The 21,221-nt window shown below is 41.1% G+C and overlaps 1 protein-coding gene across 1 annotated transcript in view; it reads left to right on the top strand.

Moving 5' to 3' along the window:
* The window catches only part of CHD8 (chromodomain helicase DNA binding protein 8), a gene marked incomplete in the record, with an annotated part of 4,119,653 nt that overhangs the window by 2,085,851 nt on the left and 2,012,581 nt on the right, over window positions 1-21,221 (top strand).

The following is a 21,221-nucleotide window of genomic DNA, read 5'->3' as shown; positions in this document are numbered from 1 at the left end:
GCTTTCTCATTTATCCTTTATATTCCTTTGTGTATTTAAAACTTTTCTCATTTTCTTCATCTCTAGCCATATTGCAAGATCAGAAAATCCTGTTTCAAATACCTCCCCTTCTCCTATAAATAAACCTTCGGATATTAAAATGTTTTAACTTACCACATCGTATAACTTCTAATGTCTTTCTAAAATAATTTCCTTTCTTTTTACCCTTGCTTCTTAAATCACAGTCTGCTGATGTTCTTCGTGCTTCACTGTCGCAGTCATTACATTTGGGTAATCCTGCTGGCAGGTTGCCCTCAGTCGGCCTGAATTCCAAAGTCTTGGGTCCTGCGTCAGCTGCTGTCGCCCCTTCCCTGACATCAGGGGTATAAAAGAAGTAGCTGACCCCATTTTCTTTAGTCTTTCTTGCCACGCGGTGCCCAAAGCAGCAGCAGTTCGCAAGTGCCGGTCGGCCGAATCCTGAGATTTTCGTGTTTGAGTTTCAGATCCAAAGTCTTCAATAAAGCTAAGTACCCCGTTGGGGAGAGTGTTTTCTTGCTCCAGACTGATGTCAGAAAAAGTTAATAATTGCATTTCTTGTGGTAAGCAAATACCTCATAAGGATTTTCATTCTTACTGTATTCCTTGCCTAGGCCCTGATCACAATGTTACTGGTTGTCGGTTTTGTGCTAGATTTAACCAACGCACTATTAAGCATCTGTATGATTTTGCTTTAAACTTTTTTGGATGCCAGTTTAATTATCCTGAAATGTCGTCTGATAGCCATCCGACTACTGGAGTTTACAAAAAACGCAAAGAAAAGGATAGAGAAAAACAACCGAGGCCCAAGACCGACTAAGCTTCTCCTAAGCCAGTCGCCGGTTCTCAATGAGGTGCTTTCACAGCCCCTGACGCCTGCTACTTTAGAGTCGCAGGCCGCTACTGACTCCCACGTGGAGTCGGCCATGCCGCTGGATACTCAAGGTATTGGAGCCTCGGACGCTAATCTCTCAGATGGGTCCGGAGTCGCTGAGCAGGTACCGGCTTCTGAGGGTGTTTTCAGACCTAAACATCTTTACATTAAAACAACTTCAGCTTCAAAGACTAAAGCACCTTCCAAAGCAAGGAAACAAACTCAAGAGCCACGTGGACAGGCCTCTATGCCCAAAAAACAGATGCTCAGAATGGCCGAAGACTTGATTACCTTGATCAGGGGTTCCCATCCACCTCCTGATAAGAGGCCTAGGCAAGACACTGACTATGAATCTTCAGATCAGGTTTCTATTTCTTCTGATTCCTCTTATGATCAGGGATATTCTCTTCTCCCCTATGAGGATTCTGATGCTGAAGAATCTATACCTTCAGCATCTCCTCCTGAGGACTATTCCTTTGGGGAAGCCTTGCATACCATGAGGGAGCATTTCCACTGGGAGAGCCAAGATTTTTCAGAATCTAAAAAGAGGCTCAGGGATTTTCTTTTACTACCTAAGCACAGGCCTCTAGCCATTCCACCTATGTTAGACATTGTAGATGTGTTTTCGGAGTCTAGTCTGACCCCTGACTCCTTAACCCAGCCTCTGTTAAGCCTGACAGATATTACAGGGTTCCTGACTCTCACAAATTTCTTTTTAAAAACCCTGCTGCTGACCCAGAAAATATTTCATAGGGTCCAAAGGTAGTTAAGGCTTCCATGGCAAAAAAAAACAATCCCCTCTGACAGAGATTCAAGGGCAATGCATAGATGGGGAAAAAAGGTTTACACATCTGCAACTTTGGCTGTAAGGGCCTTAAACTGTCAATTCCATATGCTTAAGTATCAGCAACATGTCATGGGATTGCTTAAACAGAAAATGTTGTTAAATTCTGAATGTGCAGAAAACAAGGAAATGCAGGATTTATTGTATGCAGCAGAACAAGTTGGAAAAAGTACTTTGCAATGTGGTTTTGATTCTTTGGAGGCCTCCTGCTGGGCCGCAGCTATGGGTTCTGTAATTAGGAGGCATGCTTGGTTAAAGGAACAAAATCTGCCTGATCATGTTAAAGTTAAATTACTAGATGCACCTTTACAGCATGATACTTTGGTGTTAAGGCAGAAGAGGTGTTGAAGAAAATGGAGGACAAAGCTAAATCTATGCAAACTGTCAAAGATTTTTTACAAGTACAGCCACCTAGGTTTAGTATACACTGGCCTACAAAAAAATTGGTCCTTTCCTGTGTCAGACAGACCTCAAAGGGGCAGACCCAGACGCCCTAGGGGTCAGATCCCAGGCAAAAGGTTCTTACAGGCCCAAGCAATGGGGTGCTTCTACCTCCAAAGCTGGAGAAGATAGATCACAAACATACATAAAACAGTCTCAATGACTTCCCCCTGCCTGAACCAAGCACTTATCTTCTGGCAGCACCCTTGGGGGGAAAATTAACACTTTTTGCTCAAAATTGGCACATCATTACCCAGGACAAGTGGGTTCTAAACAGTGTCACAAGGCTACAAGTTCCATTTCCAAACTCTGCCAAAGGCAAACGGCTGGCCAGATCTGCCAAAAAAATCAATGGGCAGAGGCACAAAAACAAGTCTCGTCCCTCATGGACATGAGGGCCATTCAGCAAGTACCAGAGCAAGAGCAGGGACAAGGTTTTTACTCGACTGTTCTTGGTACCCAGAAAGGACAAGGCCTGGAGGCTGATACTGGACCTATCTATTCTGAACACTTTCCTGGATATTCTAAAATTCAAAATGTCGACTTTGCAGCAGCTTCTGCCCATGCTGGGCGCAAGAATACTTGGCTTGTGACTTTAGACCTAAAAGAGGCAAACCTGCATGTTCCAGTCAGGCAACCATGCAGAAGATACCTAAGATTCAAGGCAGGTTCAATGTATCACTAAAAACATAGCTGATCATCTTTACTATAAACAAAAAAGAAATATGACAAAACAGGCCATCCTACAAGATAAAAAAACTACTATACTCAATTACAACAATCTTCCCTCCACCAACCACATAAATTTTGGACCGCTATTAATACACTGCTATCCCCTGGCAAAGCTGCCACACCTAATCCACTAGGCTCAAACACTAACTCCCCTTTACAAATAGCTAACGCCTTTAATACTTTCTTTACTTCAGCCATTCTAAAGCTAGCTGACCAACAAAGACCTGATACCACCAAACTATCTACCCCTACCTCTACTCCCCCCCCCTTTTCACCTCCAACCCATACCCACCTCCTATATTCTGTCCTTACTTCAGAAACTTAAGCCAACAACCCCTTCAGCTGACAAATTACCAGCAGAATATCTCCAACTAAGTGCTAAAGCAATAGCCTACCCCATCTCTCTATTGATTAATAGGACATTAAAAGAAAGTACTATCCCTTCAGTCTGGAAAATCTCGCACATCATCCCTCTCTTCAAAGGAGGTGACTCTTTGGAATACTCTAATTTCCGCCCCATAGCATTACTGTCTCCACTTGCAAAAATAATGGAAAAATGCATCCACAAACAGTTACTTAATCACCTGTTAAGCAACAATCTCTTAGCTAACTGCCAACATGGGTTTCGACCATTCCATAGTACTACCACAGCATTATTATCCTTAACCGACTCGATTAACATAAATCGCAACAACAATACTCCCTCCTCAGCATTCTTCGTAGACCTGTCAAAAGCCTTTGACATGGTTAATCACCAACTCCTCTTACATCGCCTCAATTCCCTCTCACTGGACAACCTTGCCCTAAGCTGGTTCAATTCCTATCTTGCTAATCGCAAACAAGCAGTACTATGGGACAACCATCTCTCTGATCTTCTCCCCACCTCTATCGGGGTCCCTCAAGGCTCCATCTTAGGTCCTCTTCTGTTTTCCATTTTTATAAATGATCTTCACCTAGCCTCTCCTTCATCTACTTGTATTCAATATGCTGATGACACCACCATCATTTGCTGTGCCTCTACCCAGACTGAACTTCACTCCCTAACACAAACAACCTTCTCCACCATAGAGCAATGGTTCTCTAACCACTGTCTCCTCCTCAACCCCAAGAAAACCAAACTTCTCCTCTTTCCACCTACTCACCTGTCTCCCCCTATTGATTTTACACTTACAACTAACAATGGTACCCTCATAGCTCCAGACCAAACAACCAAACTCTTGGGAATTACTATTGACAACCAACTAAAATTTGACTTTCATATCAACTCCACAATAAAAACAACTAACAGAAAACTAGGTTCTCTCTACAGAATCAAATCTTTCTTAACACCTGAAGCCAGAACTACTATAGCTAGAACACACTTGATCTCCACCCTATTATATGCTTCCTCCATATACACTAATCTTTCTAAGCATAACCTCAATAAACTAGCTACATCATACAACAACATAGCCAGATTTGCAACAGCCTCTCCATATAGAACTCACCATTGTCTAAATCTAACAAAACTAGGCTGGTTGGAACTACCCCACCTTATACAATTCTGTCAACTTACTATCGCCCATAAAGCCCTGCATCACCCTGAGAACACACCAATGCTCTCCACCCTCATAAAACCCTATAATAATATGAAAAACCTTTGCTCCTTTAACAAAATACAGATTCAAACTTCTCGATCAAATAATGTAGCTGGTGACTCCACATTTTCCAACTCAGTTGGCAAAATTTGGAATCAACTTCCACCAGACCTCACATCCCTGACTACAATTCCACAATTTAAAACCAAACTTAAACTCTTCCTAACCAACCACTGGCTATGCTCTTGCTATAACCCAGGGTAACCACTTTTCTGTCTCTTATTTTCCTTCTACCCTTCTCATCTGACCTCCCTCTCCTTTTCTTCCTAACCCTTGCATATTCCACTTTCCACCTCTTTAATGTTTCTGTTATTCCCCCTCTTTGAGACAAAAATTCTAAATGTTGCTACTTATGAAGAAGGTAGACATACCATTACTTGGTAAAGCATCTAACCTTTTCACCTGCTATGCCTCTAATTGTACTCTAATACCTAGACAGCCTGTAAAAGGTTTAATGCAAATGTTTTTTATTTTTTTATTTTTATTGTATAATTTTGTATATTCTTAACCTGTTATGTAGTAGTTAGCGGAGCTTTTCTCCTCGGGCCTCCACTGAAAATGGACATGTATCCAGTTGGACTAGCCCGGTTAACAAATGTAAAATAAAATAAATAAATAAATAAAATATTACCAATTCTCTGTACTGCCCTTTGGCTTATCTACTGCGCCCAGGGTCTTTACAAAGTGCCAGGCACCAGTAATTGCATTCTGCAGACAAAGAGGAATACAAATATATCCTTACTTGGACGACTGTCTCATTCAAGCAGAGAACAAGGACATTCTTCTTCAACATCTGGCATTCATGAAAAGACTTCTAACATGCCTACGGTACACAGTCAACAAAAATAAATCAAAACTAGTACCCTCACAAGAGATTACATTCCTGGGTGCAAGCTTGAATACAACTGCCCAGGTGGCTTATCTCACGCCAGACAAACAAAGGCAACTGACTACCTGTTTCAAAATGTTGGCAACAAAGACCCAGTTATCTGCAAGTAAAATTCATCAGGCTTCGGGCTTCTTGGCATCCTGTATCCTACTAATTCCATATGCAAGACTGCATATGAGGAAACTTCGGTGGTACCTAAAAAGTGTTTGGACTCAACATTGCCACAGCCTGGAAACAGTCATTACTCTCATTCCCTGCTTGCAACAGGAGTTTCGATGGTGGGCAAAGGCATGTCACCAGAACAAGGGACAGCCCATTCACATTACCTCCAGCCAGGCAGACACTAACAACGGATGCATCAGACTATGCCTGGTGAGCCCACATGGCAGGAAGATACATTCATGGCACATGGTCCTCAAACCAAATGCATCTACATATCATTCAAAAAGAGATGTTAGCTGTTCAAAATGCCCTGACAGCCTTCAAGGGCCTACTTCATCCGTGACAACTACTGATAAAGATAGACAACAACCACGGTCATGTGGTATATAAGCAAGCAGGGGGCACACATTCTTACCCTCTTTGCAGACTAGCCATGACCTTGTGGGACACCGCTTTGACTTACCAAGTACATCTGCAAGCACAATTCCTGCCAGGAAAGGAAAATACTCTGGAAGACGAACTAAGCAGAAACCTCATGGATCCCCACGAGTGGATGCTGGATCCACAAGTCTTCAGGATAACAAGGAAATGGGGTTGCCCAGACATCTATATGCCTCCCCTCACAATTACCAACTAAAACGATTCTGCACAAGGACGTATCACAGACCAGCATGGAAAGTGGACGCCCTATCTTTCAGTTGGAAAAACCTATCAGTATATGCCTTTCCTCCACTGCCTCTCCTCCCCAAGGTGCTCTTAAAGGTCAGACAGGAGAAGCCAAAGATGATACTGATTGCCCAAGACTGGCCAAGCCAGTACTGGTATCCAATACTAAGGAACGTATCTCTATACCCAGCGTGGGCCTTACCTCAAATACCTCGACTACTGTCCCAGCAAAACAAATCAGATCATGCTCAGTCAACTGAGGACATTAAACTTGGCAGCATGGCGGATAAGCATGGCCACACATAAGGCTGCTGTTTAATCTTAGCCTTACCACAGGATACGTACCCAAAGAGTTGCGTACGGCAACTGTGGTCCCACTCCACAAGGGCGGTGCTTCTACGGGCCCTGGTAATTACCGCCCCATAAGCTTAACAAGCCTGGTCTGCAAAGCTATGGAGAGGATCATAATGGAACTCATAAATAAAGACATAGGGGACCTACAGACATTGGATCCTACCCAATTCGGCTTTGTCAAGGGCAGATCATGCCTCTTGAACTTGGTCAACTTTTTTGAAACAGTCACCAAAGGCCATTGATGAGGGTAAGGCAGATCACACAGCCTACCTTGACCTTGCAAAAGCTTTCGACACAATACCCCACTCGGGTATCATAGAAAAGCTCACCAGCTTAAATGTAAACCCATATGTCACAAGATGGGTTGCAAACTGGCTCAAGGACAGAACCCACAGGGTTAGAGTTGCTGGTGCCATGTCCGACTCCAAGCCGGTCACAAGCGGTGTCCCACAGGGCTCAGTCCTGGGCCCCCTCTTGTTCGGCATCTACTTTTCAGAAGTGCAGTCAAACATAGGAGGATTGTGGCTGACAAAGTTTGCAGATGACTGCAAACTGGGCGCCATAGTTGAAAATCCATCAGACACAGATATCCTTCAGAGAGGTCTCATAGAAACGGATAACTGGTGCCAGAGCCATGGCCTTAAGCTAAACGCCAAAAAATGTATAGTCATACCCTTTGGTAAAAACAAGGTAACCCCAAGTTACCACATAGGTGGCAATCCATTAAGCACAGAAGAGGTTATCCGGGACCTGGGGACCCAAGTTGACAGTAACCTTTCTTTTGACACTCACATTGCCAAAGTGGTTAGGAGGACCTTCTACATTGCCCACCTGATTATGAAGGGATTCACATCCAGATCAAGGGAGGTCATTGTTCCCCTGTACTATTCACTTATCAGACCAATGATTGAGTACAATGCCCCATTCGGAATGTATCTTACCCAACACCTGCAGCAATTGGAAAGACCCCAAAAGTTCCTCACCAAAAGGATAAAGGGGCTCAAAAATATGCCATATGCTGCCCGACTGAAGAAACTCCAGCTCTATTCAGTCGCATACCGTCTGCTCAGAGGTGACCTGTGCCTGACATACAAGGCCACGTCCAACCCGGAATTAATGGACATGCTCCACCTCAAAAAATCCAAATCCACCAGAGCCACAAGAGCAAGAGACTTAAACCTCAACACAGATATAAATAGGACGTGCTGGAGGGACAGATTCATCACCCAGAGACTCCCTATGCTGTGGAACAGAATCCCGGTCCATGTGAGACAGAGCACCTCGCTGGCTCTGTTCAAGAGGAATCTTGACCAGTGGATGGGAGATCGTAGGTTTACCCTGGGGATCATCTCTGTATCACTGCTGGACAGAGGCATGGCAAACTAATGGGTATAGTATTCTTCAACCTAAGGGGTGGTGAAAGCCACACAACTCTGGCTAGGCTTATAAATGCCCTAGGGCAGATAGCCTAGTATGAACCTATGTAGTCATACAAAAAACACCTCTCAGTAAAGCTGTGATGGATGTCATTCTGGAAGCCAGAAGGCCTAGTACTAGAAAGTCTTAAGCTGGAAAATGGAAGAGATTCTGTGCCTGGAACCAAGCACAAGGAACTGATACAGCAGTACCAAACATTCCTCAGATTTTGCAATACTTAACTGAGATGCTGGTGAAAGGTCCATCTTTTTCATCAATTAAAATTCATGCCTCTGCCATTTCGGCTCATTACAATGCAGAGCCACCACTTTTTCTCATCCTTTATTAAGGCAGTACCTCAGAGGAACCAAAATTTAAGGCCCCCAAGGAGACCACCAGTACTTGCATGGGACCTCAACTATGTCTTGGAATAGCTCACCCTACCTCCTTTTGAGCCAGCGGCTACTGCTGACATGAAGTTTTTATCTTGGAAAACAGCGCTGCTCTTGGCAATTACTTCTGCAAAACGAGTTTCAGAGCTACAGGCAGTCATGGCTGTGGAACCTTTCATCATTTTTCATCCAGACAGGGTCTCCCTTAGGACAAACCCAACATTTATGCCTAAAGTAGTGTCCAGTGTGGCACTTCCATCTTGCCTACCTTTTACCCAAATCCACAGAACAAGGGGAGAGAATTCTGCATTATTTGGACATACACAAACAGTTTAGATTCTACTTGGACAGAACCAAAGCTTTCAGGAAGATTGAGCAATTACTAGTGGCATATGCTGCAGGAGCACAAGGAAAGCCTATCTCAAAGCAGACTGTTTCTAAGTGGTTAGGACACTGCATTCGTTTCTGCTACTTACACCATGGCAAGCTAGTGCCTAAGGGAATTAGGCCTCATTCCACCAGAGCTGCAGCCACCTCAGCAGCCTTTCTCAGGGGAGTACCAACCAGAGACATTTTAGAGGCGGCTACTTGGAGTTCATTGCATACCTTTACAAAGCATTATCATCTGCCACTGTACTCTAAATCTAGGGCAGGCTTTGCCACTGCAGTCCTGCATTGCCTTTTAGCTGCTCCTAATGCTGTTTAGCTCCATCCTCCCATCCATAGCTTTGGGATTCTACCCAAATGTAATGACTGCAACAGTGAAACACGAAGAACATAGTACAGTTGTGTATACTTACCATAAATCTAGATGTTCGAGTGTATTCACTGTTGCAGTCCAGGTTACCCATCCACCATCTCTCTTATTTCTTTTGGATCTTATCTTTCCTTCTCTGATTTATACTACCTATGTGGTGTATTTGCTTATAGATGAAGGTATAATTTATATTGGTGTATTTATATAAAGTTTGGCTACCCTTTTTGGGGGCACCTGACATCTGGGGCAAGAAAAACTGAAGAAAATGGTGTTTGCTACTTCTTTTATACCCCTGACGACAGCAGCCGACGCAGGACCCAATACTTTGGAATTCAGGCCAGCTGAGGGCAACCTGCCAGCAGGATTACCCAAATGTAATGACTGCAACAGTGAATACACTCGAACATCTACATTTATGTTAAGTGTACACAACTGTACTTTATAATATTCATATTTATCACTGCATACTCTAAAATCTGACGAATTAAGCTCTCCCTTTCTTTTACAGTTAATATAAGAATATCCTGTTAGAATTCTGTATACCTGTTCTATTTTAAATCTCCAGTGGTTAAGCTTCAGATTTTTGGTAGTTAAATCTAATATCTTTACTGCATTTCTACAGAATACAGCTATTCAAGAACATCTCTCATTTCCAAATTCCAGATCATCTTTCCTCCCCGTAGTTTGTATTCTTTCATTTGTTAAAAGTCTTGTCTTCTAATATATCTACATCACATGTATTACACCACTCCAGAATTCCTGTTCTTATATTCTTTTTTAAAAGTTTTGTTGAGTTATTACTTGACATAGGCAAATTTACATTTGTATAAAAGTAATCACTGTATTAACAAATTCACATTTACAAACATTATACTTCCAATACATTGCTGTATAGCATATAGTCTAAGCAACATTACTTAAATTATTTAATTTCTGCCCATTTGTTTTAAACAAGAAACATCTTTACTTAAGACATAGGCCATCATATATTTATATAAATAAAAGAAACCACACTGACACAATCCTAGCTGCATGCATTTTACATAACAAACCGTACTGACACACACTGTTGCAAACATTATACATCACTTACAATCTACCCAGTCATTTGCAGTCAAAAATTGCATAGCTCATTTACGTCTTGCCTTCTTTTAAACCTCATTCCTCCCCTGCATGTATTGTTCCAAGTACCGTTTTCTTCTTGCATAGTCTGCACCTACCCTTTTCTAAATATCTCCATTACAGTTGTTTTATCTCTGTTACTATAGTTACTACTTGTCCAAGTACCGTTTTCTTCTTGCGTAGTCTGCACCTACCCTTTTCTAAATATCTCCATTCCAGTTGTTTTATCTCTGTTACTATAGTTACTACTTGTCCAAGTACCGTTTTCTTCTTGCGTAGTCTGCACCTACCCTTTTCTAAATATCTCCATTCCAGTTGTTTTATCTCTGTTACTATAGTTACTACTTGTCCAAGTACCGTTTTCTTCTTGCGTAGTCTGCACCTACCCTTTTCTAAATATCTCAATTCCAGTTGTTTTATCTCTGTTACTATAGTTACTACTTGTCCAAGTACCGTTTTCTTCTTGCGTAGTCTGCACCTACCCTTTTCTAAATATCTCCATTCCAGTTGTTTTATCTCTGTTACTATAGTTACTACTTGTCCAAGTACCGTTTTCTTCTTGCGTAGTCTGCACCTACCCTTTTCTAAATATCTCAATTCCAGTTGTTTTATCTCTGTTACTATAGTTACTACTTGTCCAAGTACCGTTTTCTTCTTGCGTAGTTTGCACCTACCCTTTTCTAAATATCTCAATTCCAGTTGTTTTATCTCTCTTACTATAGTTACTACTTGTAGTATAGTTTTAGATTTTGATTTCCATTTTCTAGTAATTGCTTTTTGGCAGCCCCCATAATTAGACACAGCAAGGCTTTACCATGTACAGGCAATTCCAATTCTGCGTCATAGCTCAGAAAAATCATCTCCTTTGTCACACCTCCGACAGTGCATTCTGCAGGGAATCCTTAAAGTCCAACAGCTCACTGCACTCCCAGAAAATGTTCCCAATTACTTCTTTCTTCCCTGTCATACCTTCCAACATTTGCTATCTGCCTGAGGAAAATTCTCAGGAGTCTACTTGGGGTATAAATGTATCTGTGTAAACATTTCCAAGGAAAAATCATAAATCTTCTAGATTTTGTTGCATATTTAGGAGATGTACATATATCCTCCCATTGTTTCTTTGTGAATTGCTTATCCAATCTCTGTTCCCAATCCTTCCTAACCTCCTCTGATTGGTTCGTATAGTTATCATGCAATATTTTATATGTTGTACTAATTATTCCTTTTTTAATGGCAGCTGCTGTTCTAGATTCTACTAAAAAGTATACCAGTGCTCCCCCCATTTCTCTTTGCATATACCCAGAAATATCAATCCTTGATAGGGAAGGCAGTGTTGAATCTGCAATCCAAATACATTTTTTGGCATCTTCCCATTCTGTCATCTTTCCTTTTTTAGTTATTTACTTCAAATACCTTGGTTCTTTGACAGTTTTCCTTAGTAAATCCCAGCACAGTCTTCCCTATTGTTTCTTTCCCTAATTGCAGTCATCCCTATTGGCAGTCTCTCCATTCCCCATTCCCGTGTTGGCTTAGTTCTTAGGATACTTTCTGCTACTTTATAGATATTGTGTATGATTATTATTCTCCTTAAAGGTCTGCATCTAAAATCCTAGTCTCTCCTCTTTTCTTGAGCTTTCCCTTGTTTCATCATCATCCCTTTCCCTTTAAATTCTAGCTTTCTGCTTGTGCTATGTATAAGAGCCTTAACTGTGTGTAGCTCTGAACTACTCCTTCAAATCGGGTAATCCCAATCTTCCCTGTTCTACTGGAAGAATCAGCTTATCCCACTTGACTCTTGCCATCTTCCCCTCTCACATAAAATCCTTCACCTCTTTATTGTTATCCACAGCTTCTCCTCTGGTTGATAAAAATATGTCTGACCTGTGTATGTATAAGAGTAATGGGACTAACAAAATTTTAACTGCTTGCATCTTTCTATCCATATCCATATAACAAAGCTTCCATTTTTCTCAGTTTTTGTATCATCTTTTGTTTAGTTTCTTCCCACATATCCTTGGCTGCCACACCAGAATCATTTTTAATCCATACTCTTAAATGCTTCGTTTTTACCATGTCCCCTAAATATGGATATTGCTGAGCCAATATTATTTGAGCACATAATTTACCGCTGTTGTCTTTGCTTTAGCTTCATTAATTTTGTATTCCAGAAAGATTGAAACTGTCTCAAAATGTGCCACAACACTGTAATGTCTCTCTCTCTTTTTGTCAGATGTAAAATAACATCATCTGGAAATAAAGCCAGCTTTTCATGACTACCATACCAATTCTATCCTTGAATTTCTGAGTATCTTACTTTCTTTGCCAGTGATTCTAAATATAATGCAAATAACAAAGGGGAAAGAGGACACCCCTGCCTGGTTCCTCTGCTCAAGCAGAAATTATTAGAGAGGAAATGACCCACTTGAATTTTAGTCTCTGATCCCTCATATATCCTCCTAATCAACTTTATAATTTTTTAGGGAATGCAAATACTTCCATTGCCCTGCTCATGAAGTGCCACCTTTGTCAAATGCTTTCTCAGTGGCATTTGCTTACGTTCTGCTCCTCTCTGGATCATTACTGTTTTGTTAATGTTTTCAAATGTTTGCCTTTCTTCCACAAAACCGCATTGATCCATTTCTATAGGTTCTATAGGTTTTGGCATTACATTTGGCATTCTTTTAGCCTTTACAAACATTTATAATGACAGTTTACTATTGAAACGGGCCTGTATGAAGCTGGATCTTTACCCTCTTTAGGTATTACAGCTACCACTGCTTTCTTCCAGGATGTTGGTACTTCTCTTCCTCTTAAAATACTGTTAAACAAAACCTCCCAGATTTTTCAGTTATTTCCCTCCTAACTTTCAATCTTTCACAGGAATACCATCTGTTCCTGGGTACTTTCCTGTGAATTAGTTATACTTCACAATTTTTAGCTCATCTCCTTGTATCCTGTTAGTAAGTGAGCTTTATCTGTCTCTAACCTTGACGTATTTAGATCTTCCATAAAAATTTATATTTGTATTTTTTCTTGATTTCCATATTTTGTTGCTTTGTGCTGACTTTCGTAGAACTTCCGAAATATTTGTAATACCTCTAAAGGATCTCTTGTTACCTTCCTTGTTATAGGTTCTCTAAGCTTGCTGACAGGCCTTTCTATATTCTGTTGCATTAGTCATTGTGCTAAAAATTTTTGTGGTCTAGTGTTATCAAAAAACAGTTGCTTAACAGCTGTCTTTCTAAACTTGTATATGGTATTGAGGTAATCCCTTGTTTTCTGCTTAGCATTCTGCAGTTGCTCCTCCTCTTGTTCTCTGAGATTCTCCCTTTTCTGCAATACTTTAACATTTGTCAGTCCCTCTAATTAATTCTTGTTACATAACCATAGCTCCCTTTTTTTTATTTCTACCCTATTTTCAAACTCCACCTTATTTTTATCCCAATTCCTAGCTGTATTTGCAGAAGTAATTTCTGTCCTCTTGTATAGCTCCTGAATAATCTCCACTACCCATTCCGTAAGTTCCACTCTTTTCAACAAGATAGGTGGGAAAGTGTCAGTGTTTTATTTTTATTTCATTACCCTGTGTTTTTATTTTAGTTATTATTGGCACGTGATCTGAAATAGTTATTGGGTGCGCATCAACACCTTCAATTAAATACACTTGTTCTTGTGAAATGTAAATTTTGTCTAGCCTAGCCCAGTTTCTGTTTTGGAGAGCAATATGTAAATTCACTTTGAACTCCTGTTATTGAATTCACATCTTCCATGCCAAATATTTTCCTAACTTTATTAAAACATCTACCCTCCTTTGTTATACTTTCCCTTCTGGGTCCCCCCAGACACATCTTCACTGCTGCAAGTCAAATTCCAGTCCTAACTTATAAGTAATATTCCTTGTTGAAAATGATTATTTCGCCCATAATTTTCTTAAGCTCCATTATAGCAGTTTTAGGTGGAACATAAATGCATGCCAGTGTAATCCTCCTCCCTTGTCAGTAGCCTCTTAATACTACAAATCTTGATTTTTTTCCCCTCTTCTATCACTATTGGAACTCCTCTTGCAATTAATGTAAGTACCCCTCTTTTCCTTTGTCCCATGTATTCTGCTGAATAACAGTCCTGGAGCCCATGTTTTATCATATCCATATGTTTAGTTCTTTACAAGTGTTTCCCTTGTAGCATAGCTATTTGCATTATACATTTTAATATAGTTCACTGCTCTTGTTTGTGTCTGCTAAACCATTGACATTTAAAGACATTACAAAAAGCATCATTGTGTTAACTAATTTTTCCCATGTTTTATGTGCAACAGTTTGTCTAGTTCCAGCTTTTGTGCTGCATACTTGCTCTGTTTGGCAGGTTGATCTTTTATACATTTTCTTGTCATATGCATGTGAGCCTATGTCATATCTTACAAAACTTGTTTTATTGAAAACCCTCAAAAAAACACACACCCCATTACCCCTAAAATGTATTAACATAATACTAAGACACAAAACTATGTACGTCTTCAAATATTGAAGTCTTACCTTGCCAATAGGAGCATGTGTCGCAAATGGGCAGTCACTCAAACTTGGGTTAACCTAAAAGAAAGGCTGTTCATGCTGAGCCACATGGTACAGCCTATGCTTCTAATTGCTGTCTGGTTTTGTTTTCTCTTTATAGCTCTCCCCGCTGGGAAAATTCTTAAATGCTTTCAGAAGACATTATCTCCTTGACATTTCTCTCTCTCAAATTACTTCCATGGAGACATGAGGACCAGATCAAGTGTTGCTACAAAGCATACATTTACTTGCTAGAAACAAAATGTTATAATATTCAGTGATCTTTTTCGTTTGCATACTTTCTCTTAAAACTTGTTACTAGATGAAGCTAAGGGCCTTAATCCAGTCATTGCAAGAATGAGAAAAAGTACATCAATTTTTCTTTTGTCATGCTGTTTTGACCAGACCTTTCTTCCTTTTTACATTGCAATGCCTACATTTCTTAAAACTGAACAAGGAGAGAGAGAAAAGGGAAATACAAAAAAAAAAAGAAAAAAAAAGGCACACCTGTATTACACTTAAACATAACTGAGAAAAATTTTACTTTATAGCATGCAAAGAAAATTTTGCAATATAAAATATTACTTTTAAGAAAAAAAATAGTTAACTTTCTCCCTTCTCTTCCCCTCTTTTAAGTATTTTCCGTCATGAAGTAGAGTATATGCTTGAGTCCCCTTCAAGTTTAACGAAGTCAAAGTATATCTCCAGAGTTTCATGTTTTGTCCAGTTCCACCGATATAATTATTGCTTTGTAATCCCACATTTGTCAAGTTCCAAGTTACTGGTTTTATTCTTGTTCATGACCATCTCCCAAATCCTGTATCTGCTTTATTTCCAAAGTACTCTCAACTTTTCTAGTCAACTGTTATGATTTTTTTTTTCCTTTTAAACATTGGAAAAGGATTCACTGGCAAGTCTCTCTGTGGTCTTCATTAGTTTAAGAACAAGAAACAGAATTTCCTGTTTTGCGTCTCACTTTTTGTTGGACAAACTTTTGTAGTTCCCCCTTAGCATGTACTGTATAAAAATGATTTTATCCCTTCAGGGCATAATATTTTGAAGATAGCTGGGTACAGCAGTTTGAATCTCATACCTATTTCTCAACATTCCCTAAGTGGAGTAAATTTACTCCTCCTGTTTGGTGTACAGTGAATAATCATTCTCCACAAACACTCTGCTGTCTCCCACTATTGGTCTGTGTTCTTCTGCCTAAGTTTTGTTAGAATCAACTCCTCCTGCTGGTAGGATTGCATCTTTACTGTCAGAGGTCTAGGTTGCTTTCCCATAGCTAGGATTGGAGCATACACACTATGTGCTCTTTCAGTTAACAGCTCCTGCTGTAGAATACCAGTCAAGTTGCTTATTTGTGCTTTCATAAAATGAATACAGTCTATTCCTTCCAGCTTCTCTAGTACAGCAGCAGATCTCATGTTTTCCATATGAGCGCTGTTCTCTATTTTTTTTTTAAACATCACTTCTTCAGTAGTCTCATATTTAGCCTATTATTCATTTCAAGCTCTGATTTTTTGCAGTTTTATCACCTCATCTGAATAACAGTTTAAAGCTCTCCCATTTTTTCCAGCCTTTTTGTTATTTGAATTGATATACTCCATCAGTGTTTCATTTATTTTTATCAGGCCTGATGTGCAGTTGTCTTATACTTTTCCTCTAGGTTACTGGAAGTCATGTCTGGAGCTTGCACTGCCTTTTGCTGAACAGCTGCAATACTTTTCCCAGTCAGTGTTTTTTCCTCACAGTTTGTGGCTGATTTTCTTTCAGATTCTCTGTACATATATCCTGGCATCCAGGCAGTGGACTTATTAGCCAGTCACTGAAATTTACCCACGAATACAAGTCCACTGGCTTTGTCTGCTGAGTTTCTCTTTTTACACTGTGAGAGGTAGAATTAAGCTGCTACTCAATGTGCAGCTGTCTTGGAAGTCCCCTTTTTCATCTGATGTTGTCCTTTTCATTTTTTTCTCAACCCATGGGTTCAGATCTGATCCTTGGATCTGACTTGGCTACTTACTCCAGACTTCGGATCCCGCACTAGAGCTCCTCCCTCTGTCCGTAACACACTATTCCATCCCCATTACCTCAGATATCATTTGCCACCATCGCAGACAGACGCAGGTTATTTCAACTGTTTTCTATTTTGCACGGCGTTAGGACCTTTTTTATTAATTTTTCTTATCCCTACTATTCTGGTGAATAGAAAATTTTGATTACCAGTGTTGGCATTGTCTTTGCTTCCTTTGTTACCTTTAAGGTATCTCTAATCATTACCATTGCTGGTAATTAAAATCCTTTGTTAATTTGTTTTTTTCTCAAAAATAAAACTTTAGCTTTTGGTTTTCCTCAGTGTAATTGCTTACTATGTTGGATAAACCAGTGGGATTCAAAAAATGCACTTCTCGTGGGCATAAAATCCCCAGTTCAGGTGCACACAATGGAGTGTGTATACTGTTTTGGAGCTGGGCACTTGCACACTGCATGTACCATATTATGCCTTCAATTCAAGAGCCAGGTAGGTAGAATAAGTTGTTTTTAAAGGATCTTCTCCCAGCTTCCTCTTCTGTGGCTTAAACAACCTCTGATAGTAGCAAGTCTGCTCTATTGGAGCATAGAAAACACTCCCCACCAAAGTCCCCAAGGTCTTCATCAGAGCCAGCATCCAAGACCAGAAAAACATTGGATACAACTATGCTGGCTGCAAAGACCCAGTCCTCTGATCCTAAAACCTTGGATCCCAAAGCTTTGGCTCCTATTGTGATTTCAGCAAGCCCTATAGTAACATCTTTGGATCCTAGGTCCTCTAATCTTAAGCCTGGTACTTCTTACAGAAGCACAACTGCATATTCTCATGAAGCCTGTATCACCCATCTTTTGCTCCCCATTGCTTCAGACACCAAAGAAACATTTCAAGCCACCATCCCCTACTTCTAGAACCTTTAGAAACTTATTTGAAGCAGCTGTGGATAAGATAATGTAAACATTTCTCAGAGCTCACATCCAGATGGGGGTTCTACCAACTCCGTCCCCTATCTGAACCATGAGTCTTCCCATGACATCTGAGACCATTGTATCTCCTCTGATCCATCCACTGTTTTTGGAGTCCCAGGATCAAAAATCCCCAAGAAGTTCAGTGAAGAGAATATCATATTAGTGTCTAGCCGTCTCCCTGACTAGTTCCACCCCAATTTTCCTGGATTAGAACAGGTCCTGAAGCCAGAATGTCTGCATCTGATTTGAAGGGCCAGGATCAACTCTTGATTCATCCCTCCCCCTTGGAACCTTGGCCCTGGATGGTTCTGATCCAGGTTCCTCCCTTGAGGCACTGATCCAAGAGTGGTCAAGACCTACCTTTTTTAGGATTTTGGCACAGAGGATGCTGGTCGAAAGCTCTACAGGTCTGTCTGCTTTTGAGGTTGTTCACAGGACCTTCTCTCTCTCCAGAGAACAGTCTTCTCATTTTTTAGATCCATTCCCTTCTCCTTGTCTGTTCTGGGTTCTGAGTTGTTCACACCTGTTCCACGGGGACAGCTATTTCCAATAAGTGTCCAACCAGTTTTTATAGACTAACCTCTCTTCTGACACCTCACCTGAAAGTTCCACAAAGGAGGTATATTGGAAGAGAACATGCAAAAGGAGACCCATTGACTCCCTGATGGAGTCACTCACGTTGGATGCCCATTTTGATGAAGGTCCTCCAGATCTCCACCAGAAGACATCTTCTGTGGAGACTTTTTAAAGACCCAAAAACATAAAGGTGGCTGGTCTTTCCAAAACCCCTCTCTGGAAGAATCTGTATTTTTGGAATCTATCTGTTTTGGCCTGTTTGTTTTTGGTTACCCCCACCCCCAGCAGATGAACCTACTCATTTGGTTTTCCACCAGGCTTGGAAGGAAGCAGATACTGTCAAACCTTTCCAGAAAAGACCTGACAGACCCCACTGGAGCAAAGGAGTCTTGGTTGATAATATGGTGGTGGCAGCAGCCACCAAGAAAAAGCTAGCAGAACAGAGCTCTTCTGTTCTTCCGCCAAACAGGGAGTTTAGGGTGCTGGACAGATTCAGAAAGCGAGTGTTTGCCTCTGCAACCTGTACATTGGCATCTCTTAATTATCTGCCACACTTCACAAGGCTTAAGAGAGATTTGACCAAAGAGCTTTCAAATACTGTCCAAGTCCATGTCTGTAGAGGACTTCAAAATAATATACTCAACTGGCCACTCTTTTGTCTGTTTTAAACACTTCATTGAGGTTGATGGCTGAAGGCACCTCACTAGTGGCTGGTTCAAGCAGTGTCCATAGGAGACGTGCCTGGATGCAGCTATGTGACTTTGCAGAGCCCTTTAAGGTGTGCTTTTGTTAATACCCCTTTCAATGACACCTTCTTATTTGGTCCATCAGTGAGAGAGACGCTTACCCACAACAAACAAGATGGAAAGACCCTATCTGCTGTGAGAATCAAGTTCTCTATCCCTCAACGGACCTTTTCCAGGAACCAGAGAGGTGGTAAGAAAATCTGGTTCCCTAAATATCGGGGACCTTTAAAAGACCCTCACCGCAGCAGTTCCTCCAGAGATGGAGGAGGAAGTTCTAGTGGGATATGTCACCTTAGAGGCAGAGGAGGCCTGCAGAACCAGGGCATCTGCAATTTTTGTCCAGACAGACTTTTTTTTTAGAGCTCCTGAAGTGCTGCCTGACTTTACCACTCTAGAAGCAGTCAAGGGACGATTATCCCTCCAGCCCAGAAGCCTGGACAAATATAACAAAAGATACCTGGGTGCTAAAAATCAGTCAGAGATTTTCATTCCATTTTTCCAAATTCCCCTTCAAAAAAAAAAAAAAAAACTTCCCAGCGTACCACCCAGTCAGAGGAAGATGGCAGCACAGAAATTTAAAAGCTGCTAGAAAAAAGCCATCCAACAGGTCCCACCAGATAAGATTCAGAACTTGCACTTCATTTTAGTGCCCAAGAAAATAGGAGACCTCAGACCAAGCTTGGATCTAAGCAATGTCAAAAGTTCCAAATGGTCACGATAAAGACCATGCTACCTTTTCTTTACAGAGAAGTTTAGATGTGCTCGGTAGATTATCAGGGTGCATACTATCTCGTCAAAATAAATAGGTGCTCCAGAAGGCATTTACAGTTTCAGTTGGGAGCCGGTCATTACCAATTCAGAGCCCAGCCCTTTGGACTCAACACAGCCCCCCCTGGGTGTATACCAAGTGTATGGAAGTGTTGGCTGCTAACTTGAGATTCAAAGGATTCCAAGTGTTTCCATATCTGGATGACTGTTTCCTCACCGCTCCCTCCAAGCATTTTCTCTTACACGCCAGGGACTATTTGCTCCAGATTTTCTAGTCTCTAGGAAACGCAACAGATTATAGCAAGTCAAACCTGACACCACTCCAGAGCCTAGAGTTCATTGATATGCTTCTGCATAGAGCACAGGTAGCTTCACTACCACTTCATCGCATATCTACCATCAAAAATCAGGTTCATCTACTGATCTCCATACATCTCCTTCAGCAAGGTCAGTGCTTCAAGCACTTAGATCTATGGCAGCAGCCATTGTACTTCTTACCTTGGCACATTTCTTTATGCGTGTCCTTCAATGGACTCTAGCTGTTCAGTGGGCCGTTTTGCATCAACCCATATCTTTTCTAGTCAAACTAACTTCAGTTTGCAAATGACACATCTATTGGTGGATTCAGTCAGATGACATTCCTTAGACCTTTTATTTTTTTTATTTTATTTTGCTGACTCCATTGGCCGCAGTGACCACAGATGCTTCCCAGCTAAGGTGGGGATGCATTTCCTGGGAAGGATGGTCCAGGGCATGTGGTCCCCCTAAGAGACCAGTCTGCATGTCAATGTACTAGAGATGAGAACAGACCTATTCACATTGCAGGCTTTTTAGGATGCTCTCCCTCTTGGAACAGTTGCATTTCAGACAGACATGGAGGAATCCTATCTTATCCCTTTTTCAGAGAGGCCATGAGAATGTGGGAATGGAGGATCAGACCACTTTCTAGTTGTAATGCACATTCTGGGGAAAGACACCATGTTAGTGGAAAAACTAAGCAAATCCATTTTGATGCCTCACAAGTAGTCTCAACCAGTCTGTGGTGGAAAGGATGTTCTGTCATTGAGGCCAGCCTTGCTGGGATCTTTGTGCATCTTGCCACAACAAGTGCAGCGGGTACTTGACTGTATTCCTCCCCCCACCAGGGGAGTCACCGGGAGATGCTGTAGTCCATGATTCTCCTCTGGTCTCCTTTACCCCTCCATTCCCTTGATGCCAATAATTCTGCATAAAGCAAACCGGCTGAAGAGGTCAGTCATCCTTATTGCCTCCTTTTGGCT

This window comes from Protopterus annectens, chromosome 16.part0, assembly GCF_019279795.1.
Source record: "Protopterus annectens isolate FY-2018-M chromosome 16.part0, PAN1.0, whole genome shotgun sequence".
NCBI classification, from domain to species: domain Eukaryota; kingdom Metazoa; phylum Chordata; order Ceratodontiformes; family Protopteridae; genus Protopterus; species Protopterus annectens.
Note: the sequence above shows the minus strand (reverse complement) of the source record. Positions and strands in the feature narration are given on the sequence as shown.